This window comes from Camelina sativa, chromosome 1, assembly GCF_000633955.1.
Source record: "Camelina sativa cultivar DH55 chromosome 1, Cs, whole genome shotgun sequence".
NCBI classification, from domain to species: Eukaryota; Viridiplantae; Streptophyta; class Magnoliopsida; order Brassicales; family Brassicaceae; genus Camelina; species Camelina sativa.
This window is the reverse complement of record NC_025685.1, coordinates 12,544,245-12,553,172: the sequence shown is the minus strand read 5'-3', so window position 1 is coordinate 12,553,172 and position 8,928 is coordinate 12,544,245. Positions and strand designations below refer to the sequence as shown.

The 8,928-nt window shown below is 33.3% G+C and overlaps 1 pseudogene; it reads left to right on the top strand.

The window, feature by feature from the left end:
• Window positions 564-2,620, top strand: LOC104789013 (annotated as a pseudogene).

Below are 8,928 nucleotides of genomic sequence, written 5' to 3'. Positions count from 1 at the left end.
TTAATTTACAAAAGAAAAAAAACTTCACATTATAGGGAAACCTATAATATGGATTTGCTACTATATACAGGATGTGTCTAATTAACAAAAAACTTAAAAAAAAGTAAAGAAACAAATATTTCAGTTTTTATCATATTTAATTACTACTTTTGGGAGATTTGTGAAATATATCCACCGTTGAAACAAAGGTAAAAAATCTGTGAAGCAATCAAAATCGTCGATTTGAAAAGAAAAGAAACTTCAAAATATAACATACCATATAATGTACATCCGAATTTGCTGCTATACATGTAACCAATAAACAAAAAAACTGTAAAAAGCAAAAGAGATTACCTAATTATTCCAATACTTAATTACTAGTTTTGGAAGATTTCTAACCTTTTTTAAGATTCACTATCAAAACAAAAATCTTTACCGTTCAAACAAAACAAGTTAAACAATCACAACCATTGAATCAACAAGAAAAATCTACAACATGTAATACTAGACCATATAATCTAGACTTGCTATTAAATATGATATTTTTGACAAATGTCAAGACCCTGTCACATTTTTTTTCTATAACCTTTAATTCAACCGCTTAGCTTTTACCTTCATGTTGAGGACAGAAAAAAAAAACCTTTACTTATATAAAACGTGACAATACTTTTCATTTTATGCCAAGGTCTCTCACAAAGTAATTAACCACCATGCAACATTCTCTTCGTTCTGATCTTCTTCGTTCGAAGACTTCTTCTTCTTCTTCTCAATCTGACTTACTTCCACAAACCAAAAATGTAAACATCTCCCGACGAGTTCTTATCAACCCTTTCAAGATAAAAACACTCCCTGATCTCCCTCCTCGCTTCAAATCTCCGGTCATGCCACCACCGGTTAAGCTCAAACCAACCCATCCAAACTTAAACCCTCTCCAGAAGCTAGCGGCTACGATGCTCGACAAGATTGAGTCCTCTATCGTCATACCGATGGAGCAGAATCGACCGCTTCCTAAACCGACCGATCCAGCGGTTCAATTATCAGGTAACTTCGCTCCGGTTCAAGAATGTCCGGTTCAAAACGGTTTAGAAGTGGTTGGTCAGATTCCTTCTTGTCTACGTGGAGTTTACGTGCGTAACGGCGCTAACCCTATGTTCCCACCGTTAGCCGGACACCATTTGTTTGACGGTGACGGAATGATTCACGCCGTTAGTATCGGTTCTGATAACCAGGTTAGTTACAGCTGCCGGTACACTAAAACGAACCGGCTTGTTGAAGAAACCAAGCTTGGAAGATCGGTTTTTCCTAAACCAATCGGCGAGCTTCACGGCCATTCCGGTCTAGCTCGACTCGCTCTCTTCGCCGCTCGAGCTGGGATAGGTCTCGTGGACGGGACACGTGGCATAGGTGTAGCCAACGCTGGCCTTGTCTTCTTCAACGGGAGGTTATTAGCCATGTCGGAAGATGATCTCCCTTACCAAGTGAAGATCGACGGTCAAGGAGACCTCGAGACGATCGGACGGTTCGGGTTCGACGATCAGGTCGACTTCTCAGTGATAGCGCATCCTAAGGTGGACGCTACCACAGGTGATCTGCACACGCTGAGCTACAACGTTTTGAGGAAACCTCATCTCAGATATCTTAAATTCGACACGTGCGGGAAAAAGACACGTGACGTGGACATCACGCTCCCGGAACCTACGATGATTCATGATTTCGCCATAACCGAGAATTTCGTCGTTATACCGGATCAGCAAATGGTATTCAAATTAACCGAAATGATTCGGGGCGGGTCGCCGGTTATCTATGAAAAAGAGAAAATGTCGAGATTTGGGGTTTTGTCAAAGCAGGATCAGACCGGGTCGGGAATAAATTGGGTCGACGTACCGGATTGTTTCTGTTTCCATCTATGGAACGCGTGGGNCGGTACACTAAAACGAACCGGCTTGTTGAAGAAACCAAGCTTGGAAGATCGGTTTTTCCTAAACCAATCGGCGAGCTTCACGGCCATTCCGGTCTAGCTCGACTCGCTCTCTTCGCCGCTCGAGCTGGGATAGGTCTCGTGGACGGGACACGTGGCATAGGTGTAGCCAACGCTGGCCTTGTCTTCTTCAACGGGAGGTTACNAAATAAACCGCAGTTTCGTGGGACGGCAAAACCGGTTTGTTTACTTGGCAATAGCTGATCCTTGGCCTAAATGCAGTGGCATCGCTAAGGTGGATATTGAAAACGGCACCGTTACAAAGCTTAATTACGGACCAGGCCGGTTTGGTGGCGAACCGTATTTTGTACCAGAAAAAGATGGAGAAGACGAAGGTTATGTAATGGGGTTTGTTACGGACGAAGAAAGAAACGAGTCGGAGTTTGTCGTGGTTGATGCAACGGATATGAAGCATGTCGCCTCGGTGCGTCTGCCGGAGAGGGTACCTTACGGTTTCCATGGAACGTTCGTGAGCGAGAATCAGTTGAAAGAACAAGTTTCCTGATGGCAATTGTAATGCAACCCCTAGCTTAAGTTACTCATATTGATTATTTTAGTGGTGTTGGCTTCTTTAGCGTAATTATTATTAGTTTTAGTAATGATTCTCTAAATTATTTATAAAATGTAGCTGATGATATAAACAAAGAAGTCCAATTTCTATTACCGTAATGAGTTTATCGTAACGTGATAAGAGTTTAAAATGTTGGTAAAGTACCACTTTCATGTGTGTTTTATTTCGAACTTTATTATATATAACAACATTCAATTTTGATTCAAATGTTATTTATCTATATTGTCGTTACATACTGAAACAGCAATAATCTAAATCATTACCTTTGACACGCTAAGGACTCCGTGACTTTGTAACAAATTTAGAATTAGAATTATTGGTTTAGAAGTTAGAACCAAGTTAGAAGTAACCGAAAAAAACTCATTGTCCCACGTGATCCAAAAGCAAAACATTAATGTTTCGGATTCCACTAATTAATTTGTGTGTTACTTTCATAATTGAAAATTTTGTAACTATTAGTAATAAGGTCGAAGTGGTCCATTATTTTTTCATATAACGTTTTTGCAGCCAATAAAACTTGGGACCCTATAAAATGTCACGAGAGCGATGAATGATAGTTGTCACTAGCTAAAATTAAGTGACTATAATAGTATTCGAAAAACTATGGGGCCATGCATTTGTTATGGAGTTTTTGTGTAGTAGTCTATCACTCAAAGGTTTGTTCAGTTATTCGCATAATTTCAATAAAAACCTATACCATGATTGGGTCAATGGAATCTATATTCATCATTGAAGGTAAACTGTGTTTCCTAACAAGAACAACAAATAAACCCTTACTATATGCATAAGTCTTGTGGGTTTCAATTGTAAACTGTAAAGTATGTGTTTTGATATTTGGTGCAGGGACAATTTTGGAAAACTGGCTGTGAAAAAAAGAGAGTGTTAGTTTTTAAGATCGCCGTGAAAATTAGTAAATGCGAGTATAATTTGTTAATATATTTTAATTTAATAGATTAGTTGATCAGAAATTTGTACAGATGCATGCTCAAATACTTTTTGACTTTACTTTTTTCATGGGTTAGAAATTTCCGATTACCTTTTCATTCGACTATATTTATTCCAAAACCCATTTATGACAAACGTTTTCCAATGACTTGATTTGTTAAAAAAACAAGTCGAAAATAGACTATATTATAAAGCAATTCCGGATCAAATTCGTAGTTAAAACTGGATAACTTTTTGTGTAGTATCTATGCCAATTTTTTCTTTTGGAGAATGTAAAAAAAAAAAATCTGCAACAGATCTATAGATGTCAACAGAACTCGATATAACACATTAATTTCATTTTAATAATATTTAAGAAAAAAATGTTATAATAGAAAGTTCTTAAAAATCCAATTATATGTTTTATTGATAGATCAAACATAATAAGTTCTGAAATGTGCAACCATATTTTTGATATTTAGAAAAAATATATATTGAACTTAAACATATCTCTATCAATCTTAAGATCTATAGCATTGTATTTTATATTGGTTTCCAACATGTTTAGATTTAGTACTTTTTTTTGTAGAAGTCTACTAAGTTTAATTCGGATAAGATGCTAATTGATTTTGGATTTAGCTTAATCTATGAACGATTACGATAAGGAGACGTAGTTTATAATATTGATGATACTTTCCTGTTTAGAACATTACTATATTGATAGTTTACTCACACAACAACTTGATTGTGTTAGTTGCTTTCAAAATATCAACTAATGAAACAGCGGAAAACAAAACAAGAACGTAGAGGAAAAAGATAATCTCTATGATACATACATAGGCATAAGTGCATAGCATCATCAACAAGAGAGGATCCAAAAACTTATCAACACATGTACTAACTTCTAATAAAACATATAGATACCTATCTTTTTTAATAAAAAAATCCAAAATACTCATAACTCTCCACTCAAATAGATAGAGGTGGAGATTTTGGATCAACTAGTTATCCACATGAATCTATCCTCTCTTTATATATATATTTTTTAAAAAAATATCACAAACGAGGAATTATGGACGAAGCTCATAACATCTGTCGAGGAAATTTTATTTGTTTCCTTCCCCAAATGGAACAGAACTAAAAAAGCTAAAAGATGCACAATTTTTAGAATGTCCGAAAACTTCCCATGACATAAAAACTCACTTGATATCGCCATAGATAATTAATCATATATAATTTAATTATATGTTGAAAATTATAACTATTGTGTCAAAAATTGCTATGAAAATTAGTAACAATATTTTATTATTAAACATGCATTTGCGTGTGAGCTTCAACATCTCATTTTTAGAGAGTCAAGATGATCGCCGGTCGTAATTCTTATGAGAGTTAACTATCACGGAGGATGGTTCATAGTTTGTTTGTCCATGCACAAAACCAAAAATGGCCTTATATTATACAGAATAATGACTAATTTAAACCTATGTAACCATTATACTATACACATGATTTTACCGGATTGTCTTTTTCTTATATACAAAGATTAAACTCGATCAGTTTCTTCAACCGCTCATATTTAAGTGTGTTTACGAAATTTGGTATGTGCAGTTGCACACTTCACAAACATTCAAAACTGCTTCTGGATATCACCATCGACTATATTGTCACAAATCTATCGCGTAACGTGTTACATATATTTTACCTTGTTTGAATTTAAACAGAATGATGTTTGATTTTTATTACGGAGAATATTGTGGACAAGGTCGAATCAATGTGATATACTTCTATTGTGTTTATAGTCCTGTTCTGATAAGGTTATAAATATCTTAGGACTTAGAGTCTAGCTTGTATTGAGTCCAGTCTGTGTAAATATCAACTACAATTTTGCTTCTCACCCGACTTGGTTTCCTAATTTGATATAGGCTTCGTTAGGCTGAACTTGGACTTCTAATAATTGGTCCATTTAACATTGAAATGATATCCCTTTTTTTTTCCAATTTTTGCCTCTCCTATAGTCATCCACATCCCCTCTTCTTCTTACTCGCACGTACTGACGTACATAGCAAAAAAAAAAAAGAATTTACAATAATATCTTAAATTTATAGCTAGCTACGAGTTTCAGAAGTAATGCAATAATTTACAAATGTTAAATTTCACTACATATAAATTGATATATATATATATATGTTTGTTGTTATAATAACTATGTTTTTTTTGAATCTTTATGTAAAACACACTACATGTTGGCATATGTATGAGATTTTTATAGGTATTAAACCAAAACAGTAATTACAGTATTACACCAATACATATATGTTAATTACATGTCGGAATTGAGTAAAAAAGAAATTGCATGTCGGAATATTTGGGCTATGTATGTTTTTTCAAACTTTTCTTAAAAGTAATGTACTTTGTAGAGCCTTTTATTTGTTGTAATTTTTTTTTTGTCGTGCTTTCTTATCTTATTCGTTATTTACGATAAGAAAACAAAAGATATGTTTGTAAATGTTCGATCAAAACCTTTATTGATTGTGTTTAGACCATCTCCGATAGTCTCTATTTTCTCTTTTATAATAGAAATTTTTATAATGATGAGTTTTACTCAATGGTCCTCTATTCTCACCTCTGTAATAGAGTTTCTCTATTTATAGATGAATCCTTTGTAATAAAAAATAGAATTTCTCTATAAATAGAGGAAAAAATAGAAATCTCTATTTTAGAAATGAAAATAGAAGACCATTGGAATGAAATTCACTCCAGTTATAAAGAATCTCTATAAATAGAGAAAAAAATAGAGGACTATTGAAGATGCTCTTAGTCTCTCCCATGAGACTAAAGACATGAGGTGCCCATCAGTTTAGTCCTTCTGCCTCGACTCTCCCATGAGGTGTGCCCTCAAACCAAATGAACTTATATATATGAACTTTTAACATCATTGTTTGCAGTATTTTCCATCTAAATTTTTATATTGAATCCCTAAAAATATATAGCCGGCAGAGTTCTTTGGAGACTAAACCGTAAGGGAGATGCATACAAAGATACCGAAACAAAGAGAACTAATACTTGAGGATCAGAAACCAAAACCCGAACACAAGAAAGATCAACAACCAACTTAAATTTAAAACCTGGCCAAATAACTAGGAACTATAAGCAATCTACATTTCTGGAGACCCTTGGATAGAGTCATACAGACAAATCAAGGCAGCCAACACACGCGACGCGACCATACGTTAAAGGAATCTTCCTCTACGGATGAAAGATGAGCTCAAATTCTGAAAACTCAGGCTTCCTAACACATAAATAAAATAATACAAATTGAGCCACCAACAATTTTTTAATAATAAAACAAGATAAACCTAGGGTTCATATCACTTTTGCAGTTATGGCATGTTGTTTTTTTAAATATTAGCAAAGTAGTGGTCTAGGAATTGGATGATACCATTATAAAATCACAACTTATTAGTACTAGAAAAGAACTTTAAATTTGTAAAATTTCACATTTGCCACATGCTACGAAATGCTCTAATCAATATATACGTACACATGCAAAATGAAAACACATCATTTAATGGTTGCACAAAATCTATCAGTAGTTAATGTTTACTCATGCCTAACTGTATTTTTCAGCTTTTGGTAGTATAGCCCCTTAGTCTAAGTCTACGTAGAATTTGTTTCGTTAAAATTAACTCTTGTCTTTTATCTTCTTGCTTGCATGTGCCTTCATCCACACTAGCTTGCCAGTTCTTCAGAAATAATCTTTTTGTTTTTTGTTTTACCATAAACTTCAGAAATTGCGTAGTTTTCAAAATTATATATGTATGATATGTTTCATGAAATAAAATTACAAGCAAATATTTGAAGTATCTTATTTATGGGAATAAAAACTCTGCCGTAATTGATTTACATGTTGTTGTACTGGACAAGATATCTAAACCTAGGTTTCACCAATAACGACTTTCGAATTTAGAGGAACCATTGTTTTGTGTGTATTAGATACAGTATATGGAAACCAATGTTAAAAAAATTATCCAAATTAAATTTTCATTCAACATGTGTTTTTAAATTTAAAAACAAATAACCTTATATTTCGAAACCGAGTTACATATGATTTCATAATCCATCATTTGACTAAGCTTTTAACAAATGTGCCATTTTTTAAATATATAATATCGATCCCATCAAGAAATATTTGAAATTTGTTGTTACTTTCAAAGATGATAGCATTAAATAAAAGTCCACTTCACTACTGATAAAACAAGAAACCGTTCCATATCGGAATGTGTTAAATATATATATATATATATATTATAATGTTATTAGTCTCTTGTTTTTTTTTCAATTTCTCTACATCAAACGAATGATCGTTCTGTTCAGAGACTTAATTCAGATATTTGGTATACTTACGCTTTTGTATCGTACAAATTCGAAAGTTAGGGTTACACAAATATTCTAGATAGTTACTATATTAATATACATGGACAAGATAGTTTAGAGTTTTCTTTCAACATGTCTGCATTTAAACTCTCATGTGGTTTGTTTAACTTTGTTCGATAAGCAAGTGATATATATACAGTATATATATATATATATTTATTTATTTATTGACTGCTAAATTTTATTGTTTCGATGATACCCTAAAAATAAACATGTGGTATTTATTGACTGCTAAGTTTCACAAATACTATATTGGAAAGTCGATAATTTGAAAGAAATAGGGATGGTGTGAAGTTGAAAAGAGAAGTTAATGCGTTCGATGGAAATTGAAAGTGGCTAGTAGGAGAGGAAGCAAATAAGCATGGGTTCCATTTTCACCTTTTCACTTGCTTTATAATTCTCACTTCTGAAATAATTACACTTTCCATGTGCTTTGCTTCAAAGGTTTCTCACTTTTCTCCGATTCTTCTTTACCTAATAAAACACATACTAAGCTTTAATTATACTTATTAATTTGCATGATGCATGTCCTGAAAAAAGTAACAATTTTTCTTTTGAAAATGTTAAAATTCGCCCCTAATTTACAAATATTGCACGGATGAGAAATGTATGTATAAAATGAAGAGAGACCAGTAGTGAATCGACGTCCGTAGTGAATCGTAAATGTTTAGACCTCATCAATGGAAGCAGAATGTTTAGGTTTTATTCATTAGAGAAAAAAAAAAACTATTTATTGTGATCAATTATAACTTGTCGGCTTTATAACTGTTACCATAAATGTTTCCACAGGCTCACTTAATGCGGCTGAGACTTATGAATCTTCAAATCAAAGACATAAGTAAAAGAAAAACTTTTTACCTATATAGCGAACCGAGAAAAAAAAGAAACATGCATGATTTCCACATAATTACCTAATTATTTACTATAAGTTAAAATCTGGTTTTATTTAGTTACATGTTTCATTTTTTATATATATACACCGTAGCTTGTATATAAATATATTCACTCTAATTCTCTTTGCCCTTTTATCAAACGTCGCTAT